The sequence below is a fragment of the Artemia franciscana genome, chromosome 13 (genome assembly GCF_032884065.1).
Source record: "Artemia franciscana chromosome 13, ASM3288406v1, whole genome shotgun sequence".
Classification (NCBI taxonomy): Eukaryota; Metazoa; Arthropoda; class Branchiopoda; order Anostraca; family Artemiidae; genus Artemia; species Artemia franciscana.
In genome coordinates, this window is record NC_088875.1 from 24,290,115 (window position 1) to 24,310,629 (window position 20,515).

Sequence of the window (20,515 nt, forward strand, 5' to 3'; positions counted from 1 at the left end):
AGTTGCATAAGATAATTTGTAAGTTATGTATGTTCATTACTAATAAAAATGCTCGTAAATAAAGTGAAAAGTTCAAGTGGCCTTTTTAAGAAACCCCAAAAAATGGGGAGTCTGCAGCAAGAAAATTTTAATGGTGTATGGATAGAATACTACAATAATGCCATATGTAATGACAATCAGGCTGGAAGCCCAGCTTAATAGCAAAGAAAAACTAGCACTGGAAAATGTACATATTCTATCCATTTACTTGACCCACAAAGAAAAATTTTAAGGTCTTGTACACCCACCTCCTTTGCATATATTCTATAATCATGACAATGTTGACAAAAAAGCACAACAGCTGCCATAGAAATTTGTATTTTCTCACTTTTTAACTTATAACAGTAGAATTTCCCCTTTTTAAAGAGCACTATTCAGTTCCAATTCATTAAAAGAATTTGTGTTATTTTAGATATTAATTTTAAAAAGTTCACTCTACAAAAAAAAACTTTCAAAGAAAAGTCAAGAGCTTCATTGAACCTAAGAGAAGGAGAAATAAAGTTAAATAGTATTTCAAGCATAAAAAATATAAATCACTATCAATAAATAAGGAAACCCAAAACTAACAGAAATTGCAATGAATAATCAAGTTAAACTGAAACAAACAGAAACCACCACAAACAGGAGCAGGGATAATGCCTCTATGCCTTGCAAAGACCAGAACATCATTTCCACTTAACTGAAAAATATCCTTATCTTAAGCCAAGTTTTTATTTGTCATAACATCAACAAACAAATAAGGAAATAATATCATATTAAACTGGATTACTGAAAAAAAAATTTGAGGAAAGACAGAACAAAAGTTAATCACATATTGATATTCATTCCTAAAAATCTTGGCAATTTTGTATTTATTAATGCTATAAAAGAGAAAATATTCAAAAAGTATTTTGTTTTTAGTTAATTGCAAATGATGTTCTGGTCTTTACAAGACACAGGGATGTCATACTCCTGTTTGCAATAGTTTCTATTTGCTTTATGTTTAGCCTGATTATTTATTGTAATTTCTGTTCTTTTGTGGTATAGCTTATTCATTGATAGTGATTTATGTTCTTTTTATATTTGAATTATTATTTGGCTTTTTTTACCACTTGTTTTAAGTTTAATGCAGCTCTTCACTTGTCTTTGAAAAACCTCTTTTATAGAAAATTATTAATTTCTGTTCATTTTTAATTGGCATGGTTTTTATTTATTGGATAATAATAAGAATATTTATAAAGACCTTTTTTGGCATTTCTTGTTAAGAATAAAACTTTGGCTTGCTACAAGGGTTGTCTTAAAATAGACACAAGAATGTTTATCTTAAAAAAAAAAAAAATTATTTTTCAACATAGTCTCCTTGTGACTATACACTTCTCCAAGCAATACTCCCATCTCTATATATACTTCAACACAGTATTTCACATTCTCCTCTGCAAAATAATTGTTCAGGAAGGTGATTACCTCCTCATCTAACAAAAATCTTTGTTCTTTAAGTACATTTTTAAGTTCAGAGAACAGAAAAAGTTGCTCAAGGGCTAGATCTGGCAAGTAAGGTGGATAGTCAAGCAGTTCAAATCAAAATTCATGGGTTTTTTCCATGACAACTTTTGAGGTGTGAGATGGGGCACTGTCTTGGTGAAACAGAATTTTCTTTTTCTACAAATGTGGCCACTAATCTGCAATTTCTATATTCAGCTTGGCAATTAATAATGTGTAGCATGCTCCTGCAATGGTTTTCTCTTTACAAAGAAAATCAGTTAAGATAACTCCAAGACTATCCCAAAGAAGTTGCCATCACTTTTCCAGCAAAAAAAAAACAACAAAACAACAGATTTTCCTTTTTTGGAACCAGTTTCCACTTTGCAGTTCACTATTTTGACTCTCTTTTTTCAGGTATACAATGGTGTATCCAAGTTTCATCTACAGTAATTATTGGCGCCTAAATTTGGATTTATTGCAGCTAAACTGTGCCAACAGAGCATTGCAAATACTCATTTTGATTTGACATATGCAAACAGAGCACCAAATGCATGACAGCTTTCTAATGCCAAGATCTTGATTAAATATGTGACAAATACATTCTTTAGACATTTTCATTGCTTCTGCTACCTCTCTTACTGTAATTTGGTGGTCATTTAATACCCTTTGGTTACTACCATTGGTGGTCATTTAGTAGCAATGTTATTGTCAGTAGTTATAGTTGTTGGATGTCCTAAACATTGATTATCTCCTAAGCTCTTTATTGCCATGTTTAAATTCAGTTGCCCAAAATTTCACTGTGCTAAGTGACAATGAAGAGTCCCAATACATGGAGTCTGACTCATCTCTGATTTGCCTAGGTGCATTTCCTTCCAAAAACAAATATTTTATGACAGCTCAATTCTCATTTTTTTTTATTTTCACACAAACACTGGCAAAGATTCAAACAACTGTCAAATAAAATGACTGAAACTTTGATGTGGAACTATTTTAAGATGCACAACTATATTCCTTAATTTTTATTAATAAATTCTGCCATATTCAAGATGAGGTCAGAAACTTTTCAGACAACCTTGAATTTATATTTTGGATGAAGTTTTGGTAATAATTTTACTATGGAGCTTTGGATGGATGGGTCTATAGAAAATAACTTGAATAAATGGATTGAAAATCTGTATAATCTTTGGGCTTCTATAGAATTGAAGACATCCTGACCTCTTATTGTGGTACAACCCTAACATAGACAAAGATCCATCAAACATTTCCTCAGCATGCCTTAAAAGTTGCAACTTAATTTTGTTAGCTGTTGCTAAGATATTACAGCTGTGTCTTTAAAACCATCTGGATGCCCATAATATCTTTTGATTCAGGTCAACATCCTCTCTTTACAAATGTAATAATTGCTTCTACTGCGAAGTCAAATTTAAGCACTTTTCAACCTAACCTAACCTTATCATAAATAATTTTAGCACTGAGAAAACAAAGCATTTTTTTCTTTAATGACCAAGAAAAGATGGCACTGAGAAAATGTAGTATTATTTTCTCAAATATGAGCAATAACTCATACTTTATGTAAAATTCTAGTTAATTGACTTCTTGCTATCTTGGACAGGATTTAGGTTAGGAAAATGAAACTTTTAGGGATGGGTCTATAGGCTAAAGTGTGTCCTGGGAAGGTAAATTAAAGTACCCACCTCCATCCCTTCTACCTCTAGAGGGCCCTGAAATTTGCCTACATGACAGGTCTATACCTATTAAAATTTTGACAAAACATCTTTTTACCTTAATTTTCAGTTACTAGTTGCCTTTTCTCTGCCTTTAGTTCTGAAAATGCAATTCCTGTTATTTGAGTAGAATTTTGAGCCATATTAATGGTTTTTTTTTAATTTAGGAAATGTATTTGCATATCTTTAAAACTTTAGAAATTGGGATTGAGCAAAGCTGTGAAGCCAAAAACAATTTTGATGTACTTCATTCAAGCAGAAGATCTATTTTGCAAGGTTTCACTTTTATAACACATATTTTTAAAGGTCATCAAAGGACAGGGCCCTCTAGAGGGAGAAGGAGTGGAGGTAGTTGCTTCAAAATACCTTCCTGGGACATACTTTAGTCTGTAGATTCATCCCTGAAAGTTTCATTTTCCTAACCTAAACCCTTTCTGAGATAGCAAGAAGTCAATTAACTAGAATTTTACCATACTTTAATTCATACTCAGTGCTAAAATTACTTAAAATAAGTTTAGTTTAGGTTAAAAAATGTTAAATTTGAATTTGCAGTAGAAGTGATTATTTTATTTGTAAAGAACATAAAAAAGGTATTAAGTGGTATGTTCACTTTATTGATAAGTCAATTATATGACTCTGAAAAATTTACCCAGGGGACACAGATTAGGGGGAGGGAAGGTTGAAGTTTAGTTCCAACATTAGAAATAATATTAGCCTAGGCTATATTTAAATCTATGATAAAAAAAAAACTGATCCTAAAAGCAACTGTGTCTATTTCTTAGCTAGCCTATTTTATTTGTGAATTTCTCAGAAGATTTACCCTTTGAATTAGACTGGTAAATATAGCCTAGGCTACCTTTGACACAAGTTAGTCTATTCATAGATGTCTAGGCTATTTCATTAGTGAGTTACTCAGAAAATCTACCCTTTGAATTAGACTGGTAAATATAGCCTAGGCTACCTTTGACACAAGTTAGTCTATTCATAGATGTCTAGGCTATTTCATTAGTGAGTTACTCAGAAAATCTACCCTTTGAATTAGGCTGGTGAATACACCTTTGATACAAGTTATTCACTTGGTAGGCTACTCAATAAAAATTAGGTCAGACTGGCCTAAGCCAATCTTGTGCTCATTATGCTATAACTCATGGCAACCAATTGTACTTGATTTTTGTCACTGAGAGCCAACAAAAACTATTCTCTTCAAAAGAGAAAAACTGACAGTGATGAAATCAATTGCAATAAGGTATAGGCCTACTGACAACAGGATTAAGCCATTGTGTGTACAATTGCACCCTGAGAAACCACAAATAATATGAGTATGAATAGGTATAAAGTCTTTAATCTTTAGTACCAGTCAACTTGCTTTGCAACTTTAAATTTAACAGGAAAACAAATCTTTCTAGCTACCTTAAAAGACTTTCAGTAAAATTATAGTTAATTGACTTCTTGCTATCTTTGAAAGGGTTTAGGTTAGGAAAATGAAATTCTCATGGATGGACCTACAGGCTAAAGTATGTCCCGGGAAGGTATTTTAAAGTACCCACCCCCACTCCTTCTCCCTCTTGAGGGCCCTGAAATTTGTATACATGACAGGTCTATACCTATTGAAATTTTGACAAAACAACATTTGACCTTAAATTTCACTTATTAGTTGCTTTTTCTCTGCTGTTAGTTCTGAAAATGCAATTCCTGTTATTTGAATAGAATTTTGAGCCATATTAATGTTTTTTTTTCAAAATTTAGGAAATGTATTTGCATATCTTTAAAACCTTATAAAATGGAATTGAGCAAAGTTATGAAGCTGAAAACAATTTTGTTTTACTTCAATTAAGCAGAAGATATAATTTGCAAGATTTCACTTTTATAAGACACATATTTTTAAAGGTCATCAAAGGTCAGGGCCCTCTAGAGGGAGAAGGAGTGGAGGTAGTTGCTTCAAAATACCTTCCCAGGACGTACTTTAGTCTATAGATTCATCCCTGAAAGTCTCATTTTCCTAACCTAAACCCTTTCTGAGATAGCAAGAAGTCAATTAACTAGAATTTTACCCGACTTTCTCAACTTTTAGGAATTTTTTGACTTTTTCTTATACAGATTGTGAAAATTTTGTAGAAATTTTTAAAAGTTGAGGTAGAGCAGTAAACATTAAATTTTTTCCACTGTCAAAACAAAATCTCACTTTGATAGAGAAATTCCATATTTAATTTGTGAGTTTCTCAGAAAATTTACCCTTTGAATTAGGTTGGTGAATACACCTTTGATACAAGTTATTCACTTGGTAGGCTACTCAATAAAATTAGGTCAGACTGGCTAAGTCAATCTTGTGCTCATTATGCTATAACTCACGGCAACTAATTGCACTTGATTTTTGTCACTGAGAGCCAACGAAATTATTCTCTTCAAAAGAGAAAAACTGACAGTGATGAAATCAATTGCAATATCAACAGAGAAGTCAGTAAGTGTTCTTTTCTCAAGGAAAAATCGAGCAAATGTTCAACCCCCCATTGTGTCTTTAGCAGGAGTGGACATCCAACATGCAGAGAAATTTTGCTATCTAGGAGTCTTACTGGATTCAAAGTTGCTATGGACTAACCACATTGACTATCTTGTTGGTAACCTGAGGAGTAGGGCAAACTTTCTCAATGCAATCTGCCTCTCTAAAAGAGGAGCCCCATATTCTTGTGTTTCAAAACTAATTGGAGCAACAATCACCAGCAAACTGGACTATGGTAGCATGTTCTATAGGGAAGCAACTAAGCACAACCTCCAGAAACTTGATTCAGCTTTTAATCAAGTTCTCTGACGAGCTCTAGGCTGCTTAAAAACCACCCCCATCCCAGCCCTCTACTGTGAGCTTGGCGTCACATCACTTCAGAGGAGAAGAAATAATCTTCAAGCCCGTTACTTTCTAAAAAAAAATGGGATCAACAAATCATATTGTTTATAAAGAATGCATTGCTACATGGAATCAAGATCTCCAGTTTAGACCAAGGTTTTCCCCTACAGTTTATAAATATTCTTGTCTGATGAGTAATGCTGGCCTTCCAGGCCTAGTTCCAACCCCAAATATAGATGACCTTTCCTCACGCTTCAACGGAATAGGTAATGTAATTAATTTAGCTCTAGATAATAGAATTAATGATTCAGGAACAATAATTTTAAAATTAGAGTGGTATAGGCTGACTCTGCAATGGACTGACTTTACTCACATATATACTGACGGATCTAAGTCGGAAATGGGTGTAGGCTGCACTTTTGTAGTCCTGTAAACTGGTACTTCTTGTGGATTTAAGCTACCTGACAAGCTTACTGTTTTTTCTGCAGAAATGATTGCTATTTATCAAGCACTTCTTTATATTAAGTCAAATGGTATAGTTGGTAGCTTTTTGATCTGTTTTGATTCTCTATCTGTGTTAAATTACTTAGCTATGAAACGAAATGATGCCAAAGAAACTGCTGCAGAAATTGAAAAAATAGTTGATGACCTTCTAATACATGGTTATGATCTACAACTTACATGGGTCCCAGCACATGCAGGTATTCCTGGGAACGAGTCAGCTGACAAAATGGCAAAATGGGCTTGCAGAAATGGTGAATTGTTGGATGTAAACTTGTCCCTGAGTGAATATATTCAGGGTTATGAGGCCAAATCCACAATTGATGAGAAAGCTGATTTCACAAGAAAGTCCACTAATACAATCTTGGATCTATATGATTTTAAGCCTCCTCCATTGGACCTAATTCACAGTGAGAGGAAAATTGCCACAACAATATTTCGAATCAGATCTGGCCATGCTAAAGTGAATTCTGTTCTCTTTAAATGGAATTTGGTTGACTCCCCAAATTGCATTGTATGTAATGTATATGAAGATGTCTGCCATGTTATAATGTCATGTAAAAAGTATTATATCCAGCGTGAAATATTAAAAAGTTCTAAAGCTCTTTGGTCCCTTTACTTTCCGTGCGGTGGTGGGTCATTCATCCACCCCTCCATGGGCTTGTAGGGTGTCTGTTTCTGCACTGGGTTGTTTTATTAGAACTTCAAGTTTATTTGATGTGCTTTAACAGTCTTGGGTCATGCTGTATCGAGTCAAATGTTTATTAATGTATACAATATATTGTATAAGTTTAATGTGTTTCCCACAAAATTTAATGTAAATTGTAATTTACGGCTGTAAATACTATAGAATTAATTAGGGTGGTCTGACGTAGATGGCTATACTAGTGGAAAAAATGGTTTGCCACCAATAAAGAATCTGCAAATAACGATTCTAAGTGATTCACTAATCTGAAAGTAGTCATCATTTCTTAAAAATTCATACACATTGTCTGGACAAGATTGATACGTACGTGACGGAGCTGATTCATGCTCCAAAAACGTTGGAATCAACAACAACAACAACATCAATTGCAATAAGGTATGGGCCTACTGACAACAGGATTAAGCCAGTGTGTGTACAATTGTACCCTAAGAAACCACAAACAATATGAGTATGAATAGGTATAAAGTCTTTAATCTTTAGTACCAGTCAACTTGCTTCGCAACTTTAAATTTCACAGGAAAACAAATCATTCTACCTACCTCAAAGGACTTTCTCAACTTTTAGGAATTCTTTGACTTCTTCTTATACAGATCGTGAAAATTATGTAGAAATTTTGAAAAGTTGAGGTAGCGCAGTAAACATTAAAGTTTTTTCCGCCGTCAAAACAAAATCTCACATTGATAGAGAAATTCCGTAACAAATCAGACTCAAAAGACTACAGCATACCACTACCATACTGAATATGGTCCGTGTCCAACAATTTAGGTGGCTTGGCCAAGTCCAGCGCATGTGCAACTACCAACTACCAACAATTGCCTTAGAAGGTCGCATCCACGGTTATCGCCCTCGCGGTCACCCTTAGAAGCGCTGGAAGCAGAACTTTTCCGACTGCAACCTCCCTGGTCTCCTAAGGAAGGCACAGAACAGAGAGCAGTATTGGCGACAAATACATTGGCTTGTGAGAAAAGAGGCCTCGAGACGACCATCAAGGCCGAATGGGACTGAAGTCAAATAAGTCAAGTCATATGTAATCAAAAGCGTGTGTCCTGTATGCATTTTGCAGAAATTTTAGTTTATAAAATGAAAATTGACCGCCAAGAAAAAATTATCTAGGACGAACACTTGTAACATTCATAAATATGCCCAGTAAATTAAAAGGTGAATTATTCAGTCGGAGATTGAAGGCTCTAGCAAATTAATCTAGGCTCAAAAGGTAATTATTGGGCATACTTCTCGTCTGAAATGTCCTTTCATCTTACCATGCAAAAAAAAATGCAACCATCTCGATCAGACTGGTCGAAAAGCAAAGAAGAAAGAAATGCTCATTCAAGGGTGAAAAAACAAAAGCCCAAAAGACAAGTGTATAAAATCTACACACGACTGATATTTTAAAAATAAACTTTACGTCAAAAAAAACAATATGTTGCATTTGACGGTGTTTTAGATTTTACGAAAGAAAAATACTTTGCTATCCGTATATATACCACTCGGGCCTTGGCATTATAAATAGCGAAGTTTTTAAGCCCTTTAGACTAGATTTTCTCTCATTATTCATATTTACCAGCATAATATAGTAATGCAAAGGAATAAATAATGAATTTGGTTTCTAACAATGAAGAATCTCAAACGTCAGATATATATAAAATCGAGTGTATAACCATGTTGTGCCTTGTATGTATTAGGGCATTGCTCATCAGATCACCAAAAAGCCTGAAAAAGTTGTTAAGCATACTTTTGTGAAGGTTTTAGGTAGAAAATCCTCCACAAGAATTATAATATTTCAACTACTTCTTGCGCTAACTGAAATTATAGGTCCTTAAACCCAAGTGCTTGAAGTTTCATTCGTTCATATTATTATCATTTTATGTGTATTAATCAAACAGTTCGTGGTAACGAACTGTAGTAAGGAGCGACCCGGCTCTATAATAGTAACCAAAAATCAAAAAAATGGAATTTTGATACCAATAGCTACATAAAAAAAAATCGTATTTTAATGCTGGTTTTAAATATATAAGTTTCATCAAGTTTAGTCTTACCCATCAAAAGTTACGAGCCTGAGAAAATTTGCGTTATTTTAGAAAATAGGGGGAAACACCCCTAGAAGTCATAGAGTCTTAACAAAAATCACACCATTAGATTCAGCGTATCAGAGAACCCTACTGTAGAAGTTTCGAGCTCCTATCTACAAAAATGTGGAATTTTGCATTTTTTGCCAGAAGGCAGATCACGGATGCGTGTTTATTTGTTTTTTTGTTGTTTTTTTTTTCTTTTTCCCAGGGGTGATCGTGTCGACCCAGTTTTCTTAGAATGTTGCAAGAGGGCTCATTCTAATGGAAATGAAAAGTTCTAGTGCCCTTTTTAAGTGACCAAAAAATTGGAGGGCACCTAGCCCCCCTCCCACGCTAATTATTTTCCCAAAGTCAACAGATCAAAATTCTGAGATAGCCATTTTATTCAACGTAGTCGAAAAACCTTATAACTATGTCTTTGAGGACGACTTACTCCCCCACAGTCCCCGTGGGAGGGGCAACAAGTTACAAACTTTGACCTGTGCTTACATATAGTAATGGTTATTGGGAAGTATACAGGTGTTTTCAGGAGGATTTCTTTGGTTTGGGGGAGGGGTTGAGAAGAGGGGGATATGCTGGGGGAACTTTCCTTCGAGAATTTGTAATGGGAGAAGAAAATTTCCATGAAGGGAGAGCAGGATTTACTAGCATTATTTAAAAAAAAACAATTAAAAACTAAAAGTGAAAAAGCTTGTTCAGCTCGAAGTAAGGAACAGTAATAAAACTTAAAACAAACAGAAATTATTACCCATATGAGGGGCTCACCTCCTTCTAATACCTCGCTCTTTACGCTAAAGTATTTTCAGTAATTTCAACTACTTATTCTACGGCTTTTGTGATTCAGGGGGTCATTCTTAATGAATTGGGATAAAATTTAAGCTTTAGTGTAAAGAGCGAGGTACTGACGATGGGGCGAATCCCCTCATATATGTAATAAAAACATGAGAATACAAAAGTTCTTTACGTAAGCTAATTTATAAGTTACGTAAATCTTTTACCAACAAAAAGATTCGTAAAAAATTAAAGTTCTAGTTGCCTTTTTAATTAACCAAAAAATCGGGGGGCAACTAAGCTTCGTCCCCCGCTCTTTTTTTCTCAAAATCATTCGATCAAAATTATGAGAAAGCCATTTAGCCAAAAAAAAAAAAAATATGCAAATTTCGTTTTGATTATTCCTCTGCCGAGAGCCAAAATCAAAACATGCATTGATTCAAAAACGTTCAGAAATTAAATAAAAAAACAAGTTTTTTTAACTGAAAGTAAGGAGCGACATTAAAACTTAAAACGCACAGAAATTATTTCGTATATGAAAGAGGCTGCTTCCTCATCAACGCCCCGCTCTTTACGCTAAAGTTTTTTACTGTTTTAAAAAGAAGAATTGAGAGAAAGAGTCAAACTTTAGCGTAAAGAGCGGGGCGTTGACGAGGAAGCAGCCTCTTTCATATACGAAGTAATTTCTGTGCGTTTTAAGTTTTAATGTCGCTCCTTACTTTCAGTTAAAAAAATTTGTTTTTTTTATTTAATTATCCAACAACGCCCTACGGGTAAGTTTACATCCTAGCCTAATTTTTCAAACACTTTTTAAATTTAAAAATCCAATCTTTATTTTACTCACGGAAAATTCCAGGGTAAACTTTCCGTGGGGTGGAACTGTGAGGAGGAATTTTTTTGGTATTAATTTTACAAGGGGGAGGGTTTCAGAAGGCAGGAAGTCCGCAAATGAGGGATTTTTGACAGAAAAGACTTTTTGGGGTAGAATTGTAGGTAGTGGAATTTTATTTTGGGATTTTTTAAATACTTTTAAATCCGAAAATATGATCATTATTAATAGACAGGGGTATATTGGGGGGATGGAGGGTGGTTAAGGAAAATTTTGGCAGGGATAAATTTTATGGGGATTTTTTTGGGGTGATTCCCCTTGAATTTCCTTTCATTTGAGATTGCAACAATGTATGAGGGATAAGCTAGTAATCTAAATATATAAAATCGAATGTGTCAGTCTGTATGTCCTTGATACATTACTACACTATTGCTGTTCATCCGATTGCCAAGAAACTTTGAGAAGCTGTCGAGCTCTCTTTTTTTTCCAAGGGGGAATTTTCTAGGGAGATATTCCAGGAGAGTTTTTCACGGGGAGGGGGAAGAGGGTTCCGTATACGAGGGGTTTTCCTCAGGAGAGAGTATTCTAGATACTCTTAAATTCATCAGTTTCATAGTTATGAGGGGGGATTTCAGTTGGGGGGATTTTAAGTGAGGTGATGTTCTATGGAGGGGAGTTCTTATAGAGAAAAAATTTAAATGGATGAATGTTCCTCGGGGAATTTTTCAAGGGGGAATTTTTTTCTTTCGAGATAGCACCAACTTGGTACGGCCAAGCCAGTATTAATAAAAAACCTAATAAACAATTTTAAATTATTATAATAAACTCTAGACTGTACTGCTTTTTCTGTGGACATTAGCAGAAGAAAACCCATGTATCAAAAAATAGCTTTCATACAAGGGTTAACATACACGGCGACTGTTTTTTAAATAGGGCCCGTTTGAACATAAGTAAACAACGACAGATTATTTCCAAAATCAAGTTTATTTTCAGAAAGTACAAACTTTTCTTTATTTGTCGGCACAGTTGCCAAGCGTTTTCAAACACTAATCATATCTCTCTACTTATTTAAAGTAACCTCTTCAGAAGAACTTGCCGCCTGCTCTGAAAGCCAAGGGTTCCCTGCCGTTTTGTGCCATCGTCATCATTGCAACGGTTGCCATTTAGGTGGCAACCAGTTAAACTGGAGACAAAACATAGGCTTTGTATAATACGCCCAATGGAGGCAACGGATGCAACAATAATTCACTATCAATCCTAAAGCATACTGACAAACCCTCAAAAAGCTCCGCAGAGCGATTTACAAAAAAACAAAAAACTAAATGCTGATAAAAGGGAATTGTCCTTCCTTATGACAATGCAAAATCTCACACTGCAGGTCAGACCAATAATTTGTTGGACAGTTCTGGCTGGGAGGTTTTAGACCCCCCATCCAACAGTCCTGATTTTGTGCCGAGTGATTACCAATTGTTTCTCTACCAAAGTAGCAACCGTTACAATAATAACGACGACAAAAAACGGCAGTTAATTCTTGGTTATTGAAGCAGGCGACATGTTTTTATAAAGAGGTTGCTTAAAATTAGCCGAGAGGTATGATAATTGTATGAACAAACTTGGAAACTATGCGAAAAAAATAAAGTAAAGTATGTACTTTCTGAAAATAAATTTATTTTTTTGAAATAATCTTTTGTTGTGTACATATGTTAAAACGGACATTACGTAAAAAACAATCCTCGTATTACATCATTACTGTTCTGAAACGTTCTGAAACTGGATTGATCAAAATTTTTGTATTGTTTTGGATAATGTTTAATTAATTAGTCGCCCTTTTACGGAATAAGTAAGTTGAAGGGCAATCGACAATAGAATGATCAATTGAAAACTAGACATTAAGTAAACAAATTATTTAACATATTGGTAATTTGGCCTAGAATTCTTATGAAATAAGCAATTCTTTTGCAACTGTTAGGGGGTGCCAAAGCGCAATAATTTAAGGAATAGTGCCAAGGATTTTTTTCAGCTTTATTTATACATAAAGATACGAAATAAAGCATTTTTCAAAACCTAAAAGGGAAGATTTTGTTTTTCTTTTTTCTTAATAATAAAAATACTTAACATACCTTTTTTTTGCGAAGATTATTTATTTTTTTATTTCTAGAGGGCGATCAGCCCCTCTTCCCTATTATCGCCTATGACATAGTGAATTGAATTGATATCAGTTAATTATTGAATCATGTCCTTCTTATTTATGTTAATCAAGCATTGAATCTGTTTCGGTATGCATATACATATTCAGAATTCCAACAAGCCACATATTCAATATTATAGCCTGTAAGGAGCATGTATTTAGGAGTAAAACGCAACTTTATAACATGGGCTATTAAAGGGACAGTAGGTATAGAAAAGAAACTTATACAAATTTCAACATTTTCTCGCGGGCAAAAAGTCTGAATTTTACATTTGTATATGCCACATTGACGATTAACGAGGTAGTTTATTTTTTAAGTTGCCTGCCAAAGAAGGAGCAAGGAATTATTGCAGAAATTCGTATTTTAGCTTATAAGAGAAGGTGTCGTGTGATATATTTTGGGAGTCATTACTGTCAGGTGATTATTTTTTATACCCTTTTATTAGAACTCCTTATCAGTTCTCAGAGAAATCAATTTCATATAGCTACCGGCGATCCTTCTAAAGCAATGCAAGCTGTTAAACATTAAATTACCTTCCTAATGGTACAAAATAAGCTCCTGTGATACAGACGTTTACGTGTCTTATCTTTCAAGGTTAAAAAGGATGTGGTACGTATCCGAGTGCCTTTATGCTATGTACGATGACACTCATGCATGCTAAAAGCCTGAGAAACTGAGGATAGACGAGCAGAAGTACCAAATTGATTGGTAACATTTAATTATTTTAGTTGGACGTCTGTATGATATACATTTTGTCTGTGCCCCTGTGGTACAATTTAGTCGGAAAAATCAAACAGTTCATGTCAAAGAGTTGGCAATGCTTGTGAGCTTGTAAACGTGGCGCTATCACAGGCAGATAAGTTAAGGTATGATACAAACTAGACTAGTCATCTACGAAATCTTCTGACCCCAAGAAATAAGAAAGCACAGAGATAGCAGCTTGGTAAAACCTTACCAGAATAGAATCTCAATTAAGAGAACAATGCTTCCTTCCCAATGTGCAGGATAATTGTAGGCAAAGGCAAAATCATTCTTAACAGTGGTTCTCTCCTTTACCCCCAACCACCCTAATGTTTAAATAGGCTAGCTGTATCCGAATTATATACCCCCCAAGTATTTTCCCATATATTGGTCTTTTGTTTCAACTCAATTTTTATAAACCAAAACAATGTCAGTAAAATCAAGAAACAGGAAAATACATTAGAAATATATAAACTAGGCTAATTTGGGCTAGGCCTATATATTTCAATAGGAGAGGCTTAGAATAATCGCTCTTCAGAATAAGAATTGCTAGGACAAAAGAGATGCATTTTCAGATTGCTAATTTATGTTAGGCTAATTCTTATGATTTTGTTTGTGTTTTTGACAATTCATTGCAAGCCCTCTCTGATAGTTTCATATAGTCATAGGATATGTACAAAAAATGAAGCATTAGTTGCTGAAAACTGGTCCTAGAACTAATAAAATTGGTGAAAAGGAAATGTGATTCATTGATAGGATATAGCAATTGGTAGTTGGACACAGACCTAATGTTAGACAGAATTTTTCATTGGATTGTAACATGCCTGATGCTTGAACAAAATAAATTTAATCTTGGCCACCTGATCTATGCACAATCTCAGCCAGAGACTTGCTTTTGTTTGGGCTGCTTTAAAAAACCTGTTTAGACATTCTTTGCTGAGATCTATCAGCCTGTGCCCACTGTTATCCTGGCTATGACTCAGGCTTTTTGTCTCAAGAAATTTTAATGTCTTGGAACTTTGTTATTTTAGATTAGATTTTCAGAGAGAAAATAGTAGATCCAGGATTTTCTTTGCAGGAGCAGGGGGGCATAATAGGCTGCTTAGATGAACTTGCAAACAAAGAAATACCTGCAAATTTAAAGGGAACCTCAACAACTATGCATCATAGGCAGGTCTATATTAGAGCTATAGCCTATGTTAGAAAGTAAGTGTCTGAGATCATCCATCCCTAGTAGCCTAATGAACTTTTCCAATATATCCTGCCAGTCTATATTGATACATACTCTCTGGAGCTTTGATTTTTAGTAAAGCAAACACTGGTAGAACCAACTAACCAGTTACATGTTCAAAATATAGTATAATGGCATTTCTCCCTCTTTTTGCTGATGCAGTCTATAGCCTACCAACTCTTTTGCTCCCTTTTTAGCAATCACCTTTGGGGCCTGCACAACTGTGGGTGCTCCTATTTTGTTGCAGATCCAAATTTGACCAGGATGAAAATGATACTTGTAATACAGCTCCAGAAGATTTTCAAATTAAGTTACCAATTAAAAATTGGCGAAAAAAAATTAACTTGAATTTGAAAGAATTAACCCACAATGGCATTAAAGTTTACAGCACAAGTCTGGCCTGTATTTTCAGGTTTTTAGATGGACAAACTGACATCCCACTTGATGAAGCCATTTAGCCAGTTCATTCCTGCTCTTTAATTCAGTTTTCTGCTATATCCCAGCTAGGCAGGAGTTTGATCTTCACTGTTATTGCCGATTGGTGGGCTAACTTTCTTGTTGTATAGGGAATCATCTCAAGGCTCAGCAATGAGCATTCTTCAAGATATGCAGTGAGTTCTATCTCTTGTTTAGGAGTAAGAACAAGCTTAGTGCTTAGCTAGATTTTATATAGCCTGGCGCTCTATGAGACCAGTACAAGGAGAGCTTAGAACAAGGTGCTGAAAATGCAAAGAAAACCATAACCATCCAAAACTTCCTCTTTTTTTTTGTTTAGGCTTGTCTTCTTCTAGAGATCTGCTGTTCTAGACCTTTACCTATTTGTACACTGGGAGAGAGGGGTGAGAGTACAGTCAAAGGCTTTTTAAGAATGATTAACCCACAATTTTAGGTAAATAAATAGCTTTTGATGGTATAGGTCATTCATTATCACATGCTGTACATTTACATTTCTCAGGTCATTCTCTTTGTCTTGTCTCATTAGATGGTCAGGTTTGCTCATTTTGAGCTTGTGATTTTGTCCTCTTTTGTTATTTTTGTATTTATTTTGTGCTAATGTTATTTACATTTGTATACCCTAGATAATATGAAAATGCCTATTCAAATTTACACCACCAAATGTGGATACACAAATATACATATTCTAAATTTTTGTTCTGCTTTTGTTTTTGTCCTCTAAAATGGTTTTAAAATCTATTTTCCTTGTGTCTTCACTTTCAGTCAGCATGATTGCTAAACTATTTAGTCTATCCTGATTTATTGTTGATGTCACAAAGTTTTTTTAATGGTTTTAGCCTTGAAAATGATCCCTCTCCAGAAGCAATGCTTACTGGAATTGTTAGAACATTTCACAATTTCAAAAATCAGTTGTTCATCTTGATGGCAGCACAGGCCCTTTCAAATGTTTGATCTGATTCTGCCCAATTGCTCTTTTTCCAGCCCTGAGCTCTTGGCTGAAAGTTAGCAGGATCAGACAAGTTATATCTCTGTTATTTGCATGACAATTTTCATCAGTAACTGTTAGGCCAATATCTACAAAAAAAAAAAAAAAAAAAAATCAAAATGGTATCAGCAAGGGGCAAGTCTGGATACTTTTTTGGGGGCGCCTCTATATTTTGCAGTGTTTGGTTTCACCTCATACTGATGGAAGAATTTTTCTAATCTTGAAAATGAAATTAGATATACCTGGAGGTAGAAAATAGTAAAGTGTTACAGTTTTGTTATAATAGACCTGCAAGCTTCTTTCCATTCTGTATATCAAAGCATGAAGTGGTGTCTTCTATGTCATTTCCCTGTTAATTTCTTCAGTTGCTGAAAATTGTAACTCCTTTCACATATGGTTTGCAAATATATTTGAAAGGGTTGTCCCCCTGATACAGAATTAGTCAGGTATGATGCTATTCAATTTGTAAATGGGGTTTGTCTTTCCAAGTAACTGCTGAAGAATTTTCTTTGAAGAAGAGTACCCTTGTGAATACCATGAAATGATACAAGGAAAAAGGGAAGATTTTGAGAAGAGTGGTGTTAGTGGTAGCTGTAATTACAATGACAGGGTTTAAGAGAGGACTAAGCTTTTTTTCACTCCTAAACAAGGGTTAGAGCTCGCTGCACACTGTGAAAAATGCTCACTGCTGAACCATGGGATGACTCACTATACAACAAGAAAGTTAGCCTGCCAATGGGAAATAAAATTGATGACTAAACTACTCTCTAGATGGAAACTGGATGAGAGAGAAGGGATGGACTGGCTAAAAGGGTTCATCAAGTGGGATGCCAGTCTGTCCATCAGAAAACCTGAAAATACAAGGCAGACTTGTGATGTAAACTTTAATGCCATTGTAATTGGTCCCTTCTTTTGAAATCTTCTGGAGTTTTATTTATTTATTTATTATTACAAATAGTGGTAAGCATCAATGCTTGTCGCAAAGCACAAAATCATAATACTAATCTAAAGTAAATTGGCAACAACAAACTAAACAGCAAAAACTTCTAAATAACACAAAACTACACAACAAAAGTATCTAAATAAAAAGGCATATTTACTAATGCACTCTTAAAAATTTGAACACTCTCTGCCTCAACAACCTCCAAAGGCAAACCATTCCATGGTCTGGCAACTCTACTAACAAAAGATAATTGACCAATTTTTTTTCAGTGGTTTTGGGGGATATAATTTATAATCACACTGACAAGTAGAGTGATAATGGCTAAATAAAAAAAAAAAAAAAATTGGATCAACATCATCCACTCCTTTAATTATACAAAACACATTTACAAGGTCATTACAATGTCTACAAAACTTCAACAATGGGAGTTGAAGCCTAGAAAGTCTCTGTGGATTGAACACTCTCTGCCTCAACAACCTCCAAAGGCAAAAGCTGAGTATTACAAGACCTATTTTTTTTAAACCATGCTGAGCAGGATTCCAAAGATGATTTCTGTCAAATTACTTTTGAAGACATGAAACAATCAACTTTTCCATCACTTGGCAAAAAATAGATTTAATTGAAATTGGCCAATAGTTTTTAAAATCTGATTTATTGTAAGTATCATTTTCATCCTGGTCAAATTTGGAACTACAACAAAACTAGAATACCCACAGCCATTCAGACTCCACAGGCGATTGCTAAAAAAGGAGCAAAACTGGTGGTAGGATATAGATTGTGTCAGCAGAAAGGGGGAATAATGCCACAGTACTATGTTTTGTATCTGTAACTAGTCAGATCACTCCACCAGTGTTTGTTTTTTCAAAAGTCAAAGCCCCAGAGAGGGTGCATCAAGATAGACTGCCTGGATACATTATCTAATTTATTTGAAGGGGATGGATCATCTCAGACAGTTTTCTTTGTTCCATGGAACATTTTCTAAAAGAGATTAAACTGTGCAAAAACAATCCTGTTTTACTCTTGTTTGACAATCATTAACGCCATATTTCACTAGAAGTTGTTTCCTTGTGCAAAAATAACAACATACACTTCCTTACCTTTTCCTCCCATTGCTTTTATCATCTCCAACTCGTTGATGTTTCTGTGTATGCACTATTGAAACATGTCATCAGGGAGTAGTTTCGTAAGGACAGTTTAACCCTGCTTAGCGAATTTCAGTGCATGAAATAGCAAAGTTTTGCAACCATCTCTTTCTGGAAAAGCTGAATCCTCAAAGCATTATAGCTGGTTTCAAGAAAACAGGATCTTGGTCTTTGAACCCATATGTTTTCACAGAAGCCAATTTTCTGCCAGCTGAAGTGACAAACTGCCCAGAATGCCATGGATTATTCTCATCCTGGTTCAGTTTGTGCTTCATCTCCTGTCGTACTGGATCAACTGCTGTCAACACCAAAATTTACAACGCTCCTGAAAGCATCAGACCATATTTGAAGGCAAAAACGCCAGGTCAATGCAAAATTGCAGGAAAAGTAAAAGTCGAACTCTGATGTCAACACCAGAAAAAAGGGCATGGGAAGCACATACTGAGCTAAGGCTCACTAAAAACATGTTGCTAAAAAGTCAAAAGTTTCATTCATTGCTGACAAAACTAGGTTCAGCATTTCAGACATAGATATGCATTTCAATGATGAGTCTGTTACATGGTACAAATCTTTACATGGTGGAAGTATCAGTGAGCTTGAGACTGATGAAGAATTTCTCTTGGGGAACTTTTATGCTTGTAAGGCTTATGGTGGGAAATAAGCAAAATTCTGCTGTTTACTATATTGGGGAAATGAAGAAATAAGTGGAAGTACATCAAGAATAAACTACCTGTGCAAGTGTGGTGGGAAGTTCATCTTCCCTGAATGTTGACATTGTGCAGAAGCTGACTTTCAAGACATTATCATCAAGCTTAATGTACTGGTTTCAATAGGAGGAACTGGGTGAACTGCCAAAGCTCTTATATTTGTCTGTGATTTGGCCCAATGTCTCAAAAAAAAAAAAAATAATCAAATGTTACATTTAATTTGTATATTTTCTGAATGCATTACTAGAAGCATTAATAAATGATTGCCTGAAAATGCCCCGTGCATGTCATCCCTTGGTTGGGTTGACTTCAGACACTTGAAGAGGTCATACATCTATGGGTCTAACCATGCACTGACTTGATGGAAGTCACAGAAAAAAAACAAGAAAATTGAGATAATTAAACTCTATGCATGTAAAAAGGAAGCTAGTATCTTTAGAAATACACCTTGTAGATGGTCAAAACCCCAAAACATATGGGTTTGCCCACCTCTCCCCTAAGGTTAGAAAGGTTAGGCTAAAATTCAATTTACAAGTAAATCATCTTTTTCAGAAAGAGAGTAAAAAAAGGCATTATGTTCACTTTATTCATAGGTCAGAAATATGGACTGCTTATATTTACCCAATTTTTCTGGATATTATCAATTAGGCTTAAGAATAGTTTTCCAAACATTTTTTTTTCTCAACAGGCCTAACTTTACACTGATAGCAACTCACCTATTTTCCAAGAGAGCCAGAAGCCCGTCAACTAGAGCTTTTGGCCTACGAAATTCTGAAAACTACTTGGTAAACTTTCAGTGGTGGACCTCTCCTGAAGGAAAAAAACAGACGTTTTAATAAAATAGAAATAGGACCATGATATTCATTTTTTTTTTGCTTTATTTAAGCATCATAGTTGCTTTTCTATATTTATATGTTGTTTTTTTATTTTGCAATATGTCATGTCTTCTTTGTGAACCTATTTCTTGCATTCTTGACCTAGTGGAAAAGATTCCATCTTAGTGATGGCAATAAAATTTTTGTATAGAAATGTTATTTAAAACAATATAAAAATGTGAATAGTAATAGAAGGAAACATGATAATCTGATTAATAGAAACATGCAGCATATTATAAAGTAAGAGTTTCTTAGTTTTAGTGTTTTTACCTTAAATCACGTCTTCTATTGACTAAGGTTGAAGAAC

General features: G+C 34.7%; 2 protein-coding genes across 5 annotated transcripts in view; one reads left to right on the forward strand and one right to left on the reverse strand.

Annotated features, from left to right (window-relative positions):
- The window catches only part of LOC136034694 (lysosomal-associated transmembrane protein 4A-like), a 40,109-nt gene extending 32,114 nt beyond the window's left edge, over positions 1-7,995 (reverse strand). The window contains exon 1 of the mRNA XM_065716025.1: positions 7,810-7,995. The gene's annotated coding sequence lies outside the window, so the exon portion shown is untranslated. The remainder of the gene's footprint in view (positions 1-7,809) is intronic.
- Positions 7,996-13,904: 5,909 nt separating this feature from the next.
- The window catches only part of LOC136034695 (isoleucine--tRNA ligase, cytoplasmic-like), an 82,865-nt gene continuing 76,254 nt past the window's right edge, over positions 13,905-20,515 (forward strand). Inside the window, exon 1 of one of the 4 annotated variants that reach the window (XM_065716026.1) lies at positions 13,905-13,994. The gene's annotated coding sequence lies outside the window, so the exon portion shown is untranslated. The other 3 variants (XM_065716027.1, XM_065716029.1, XM_065716028.1) reach the window with 3 other exon arrangements.